Raw genomic sequence first — 5,056 nt, 5'->3', positions numbered from 1 at the left:
ACTAATTTCTAAAGTTTTGGGACTCCAGCAAACTACAATGAGAAACATTATCGACAAATGGCGAAAACATGGAACAGTGGAGAACCTTCCCAGGAGTGGCCGGCTGACCAAAATTACCCCAAACGTGCAGCGATGACTCATCCAAGAGGTCACAAAAACCCCCAGAACAACACCCAAAGAACTGCAGGCCTCCCTTGCCTCAGTTAAGGTCAGAGTTCATTATTCAACAATAAGAAGAAGAGAAGAATAAAAAGACTGTGAAAAAATGCCACCCATGGGAGAGTTCAAGGAGAAAACAATTGCTGACCAAAAAGTACACAAAGGCTTGTCTCACATTTGCCAAAAAACAGCTTGATGATCCCCAAGACATAACATATTCTGGGAATTTATTCTGTGGAATGATGAGACTAAAGCGGAACCTTTTGGAAGGTTTGAGTCCTGTTACATGTGACGTGAAACAAACGCAGCATTTCAGGAAAGAAACATTGTACCAACAGTAAAATATGGTGGTAGTGTGATGGTCTGGGGCTGCTTTGCTACCTGGGGACCTGGAAGAAATGGAAATGGAACTGTGAATTCTGCTGTCTACCAAAACATCCTGAAGGAGAATGTCTAGCCATTTGTTCGTGACCATAAGTTGAAGTGCACTGGAGTTCTGCAGCAGGACAATTATCCAAACCAAACCAGCAAGTCAACCCCTGAATGGCTTAAGAAAAACAAAACAAAGACTTTGGAGTGGCCTAGTCAAAGTCCTGATCTGAATCGGATTGAGATGCTGTGGCATGACCTTAAAAAGGCGGTTCATGCTCGAAAACTCTCCAGTGTGGCTAAATTACAACAGTTCTGCAAAGATGAGTAGGCCAAAATTCCTCCACAGTGCAGCAAAAGACTCATTGCCAGTTATCGCAAACACTTGATTTCACTTGTTGCTGCTAAGAGTGGCCCAACCGGTTACTAGGTTTAGGGGGCAATCCCTTTTTCACACAGGAAATAGGTTTGGATTTTTTTCCCCTAATAACAAACACCTGCATTTTGTGTTTACTTATGTTATCTTTGTCTAGTATTTGAATTTGTTTGATGATCTGAAACATTTAAATGTGACAAACATATGACCAAATAGGAAATCAGGAAGAGGCAGACACTTTTACATACCACTGTTACTCTAACCAAGAATTTAAACCTTGAATTTACACCTCATATTTCCCGTGTTTATATCAGTTAAAGATCAGAGGTATAGTCTAACACCTTTTCAATTTTAGATTAATGAGCGTCATCAGAATAAAGTGAATTCTTTTAAAGTCTTAATGGCAGGTTTAAACAAGGAAAACGTGCTGACGTGTATTTGTTTGCGTGGCAGTGCATGTGATGCTGGCATTTACTCCAGCAGGGAGAAAGTGAGTGTTAGGGGCACAGTGTGTCGTGAGTCTGAGGACTAAACACAGTTTATCCCTAATCACGCTAAAAAAAAAATCTGTTCTTCTTGGAAGCCTCAATCCACTGTAAGGTTCTGGACTGAATTTACTTTCCCCTAAATATGTTAGGCTGCATGACGACATAGGGGTTGTTTACAAATGCTCATCTACACTCAGCTTCATTCAGCCCTGGATGCATCTGTTTGCACAGTCACTTTGGCACCAGATGGTCTCAGACACGTAATGTGAGTCTAATGATAATGAAAAAACACAGTGTCTGTGGACACTCTGAAAGTATGAAGCATTTCAGCAGATTTTAGTCTTACTTTGTGTCCTTTTACACAGAACAATTGCCTAAATAATCAATGATTAGGTTGCTCAAAGAAATTTGAGATATTTCACAGGAGCAGACACAGCTAAATACTTATTTGACTTACAAAAATATTTATGTGAGAAACTGCCTCCTCACAAACACATTGAGGCAAACTGCATAGCACTATGTTGTGCACACTCCTTTTAAGCTCAGAGGCCTGGGAGTGCACATTAAGCTCATTAAGTCTGTGGCGGAGATTATGGTTTACTGCAGACCAGGCAGCGCTGTCCAGCAGCTTGGACATCTCCTCATTTTTAAAGGCCAGGGGAAAGAGTGGAGGAGCTCTTCTTATTATTCACTATTGACACTTCCGTTTCAGACAAAGGGCTAATCGTATTGTATTACATACAATTAGAGAGCAAGAAAATAGAAACACGCTCTTATTTCTTAATAGAGGAAAAGTATAATATGGTCGCACACAACATACCACCAAGAACAAACTAGAGCAAAGCTTTGCATAATATTTACATTTACTGGCAGAGGACAGAGCAAGCTCTCATCATAAAACATGACAAGTTCATAATTTAAACAACAGTATGTTCTGTGCAGCTTGTTTTTGTTTTGCAACACACTGAGGTCTGTTATCTTGTCAGACAGTTTCCTGGAAAAAGACTTTTAATATGGTAATATGCATTTGTGTCAACAGTTTTTACTAATAGAAGCGTTGCCTGTGTTTCTGTGTATGTGTGTGTCTGTGTGCCAGGGTTTTCTTACTAGAAATATGAATGTAAATACAGTATTAAAATATTTAATGGTGGACCAGGTATAGATGAATACATATAACCAATGGTGTTTCTCGAAAGGAAGGAATCCCAATGGAGAATGGATTAATATGACAAGACATAAGCTTATCCCTTTAAGCTGGTGTCTGCGTGTGTTTCCCTGCTGGGACAAATTATGCTTTGGAAAGATTTTTGCTGTCACTTTTTGGTACTCCCTTCCCATCTGTTTGTGTCATCCATTTTTCTCCAAAGATTCATTAACATTTGGGCTTTGTGAGCCAAATAATGTCACGAGCAGCGGTGATATTTTTGTTGTCCTGGCTCATCCTCATATTTATGCTGAAATGAGCAGTATGCCTTGGAGGGAGATGGCAAATAGCACATCTGTCAGTCTGAAGAAACATCTTACTCTAATCAGTGCTGATAAAGGTATAATGGCCATAACAGAACACTTTGAGAAGAAGTCAGGCACTATAATTTATGTACAGTAATCAACCAAATAATCAACCTTGTGTGTGTACTTTCAGCACCTGTGTAATATCACTAGGTCACCCAACGGTTCACGTTAATAATGGCAGGACCAGAGATACACATTAGCATGGTGAGCTATACTGCGGCCTTGTGCCACATGCAAATTTGATGTATTTATATCCAAACCATCAAGTTTACACATGTAAGTAGCTACTTTCAGCATAGGAATATCAACCCACATAACATATGTATGTGAGTACATAGTTGCAGCATAGTTGCTCCGAGAGTTTTTAGGAAGATATAATAACTCACCAGGAAATCTCCTAATTAAACCTATAAAATAAAGTCAATGTCTCCATGCATTTGGAGATATTCCTCATGTAAAATGAATCATGTATAATGTAGGGAGACATTATTACATATATATATCAACATACTGTCCATCCATTTATTTTTCAATTCAGCAGTCATATTAACTATTTAATTTGGTTTAATTCAGGATGATTATAATCAAAGTCAGATAGCTGTTTCTCGGAATGGAACAGGGAGGCATCGATGAAATGAGGAGCTAAGGTGGAGGTGGGTTGCTCAGTGGCTTGCAGCATGCAGGCTGAAAAAGCTTAAACAGCATGCCCTGTTTTAGATTAGGCAATCAGCTGCATAGAAGATTATCAGCTGATCGGTCAGCTGATACAGGCTGGCACACAGAGAGCTGATCTGCTGGGATTGGAGCTTAGCTTGACATTTTTGCTTACTCGAACCGATACAATTGTCAATCCTTAATTTGTTGTGCTTGAGGAAATGCAAAACTGCATAACAAAGAGATTAAAATTCAAGACTGTTTGCATATATTTCAATAAGGAACAGGGCAAAGGAAAGAGTTAATCTGACTGACTTTAACTCTAGATACAAAATCAAGAATAGATATACGATGTGTTGCTCACAGTTACATAGCAAGTACAAAGACAATCAAACAATGCCCAATATTTTATCATCAGTTGAGGCAACATTTTTTTTGGGCAGTTTCATATAGTCTAATAATTCTTTCTTTGCACATTTTCTTGAACTGAAAGATATTTACACAGCCTCTTAAGACATTCTTCAGGGAATTTCACAATTCAACTGCTGAGGCACACATCTGCTTTGAAGCAATGAAAGGAAACCGTTAAATGCAATTTCCTTCTTTGGTTTGTTTTTTTTCCACATTTTCCGTTGATACTCGGCTTTTTGAGCTATGTAAATAAACAAATACTGATTGCTTGTAATCTGATACACACTTGACTTAGTTTTAAACAGAAATACTTGTTATACCTTTTGTTTTAAATGTGCTGTGGTAGTGAAATTGCACAGTACATGGCTGCATGGCCTAACATTTCTGGAGTAACTAAATAGGACTGATGTTTTGGGACTGGGCGTATTCGAGAAGAAACTACAGAGTAACCGAGGAGGTGCTCGAGCTCAGGGAGGAAAACAGACAGCTGCTTCCATACACTCCTCTCCTGTTACCTTGTCCCAGTGACAGAATGAGTTTTTAAAATTCAATGATAAAAAGACTGAGGGGATGGTTTTTGATAGCCCCACTGTTTCTTTTATTTGCTTTTAAAGCTCTCCATGGCCTAGCCCCATCTTATCTCTCTGATCTGCTGCAGCCTTATATACCCACCTGCTCTCTCAGGTCAGCTGATCAGCTGCTCCTGAATGCACCCAGGACTGAGCGTAAACTTAGGGGAGATCGTGCTTTTGCTGTAGCAGCTCCCAAACTGTGGAACGATCTACCTTTAGAGATTAGACAGGCCTCTTCTCTGCATGTTTTTAAGTCACTCCTGAAAACCCACCTCTTTACCCTGGCCTTTGGCAACACGTGAGATGTTGGTTTTTATTTTTTTTAAAGTTGTTTTTAGTTGATTCTATGCTGTTTTATCGTGTTTTCTTTTTAATATAGGGCTGTTTTAATGTTTACGTATTATGTGTTTTATTTATTTATTTATTTTTGCTGTTTTCTGTTATTCTATTGTTTTTAACTTATTTTCTGTACAGCATTTTGGTCCTGTGCTGGGTATTTTAAAGTTCTTTATAAA

The sequence above is a fragment of the Astatotilapia calliptera genome, chromosome 4 (genome assembly GCF_900246225.1).
Source record: "Astatotilapia calliptera chromosome 4, fAstCal1.2, whole genome shotgun sequence".
Lineage (NCBI taxonomy): Eukaryota > Metazoa > Chordata > Actinopteri > Cichliformes > Cichlidae > Astatotilapia > Astatotilapia calliptera.
Note: the sequence above shows the minus strand (reverse complement) of the source record.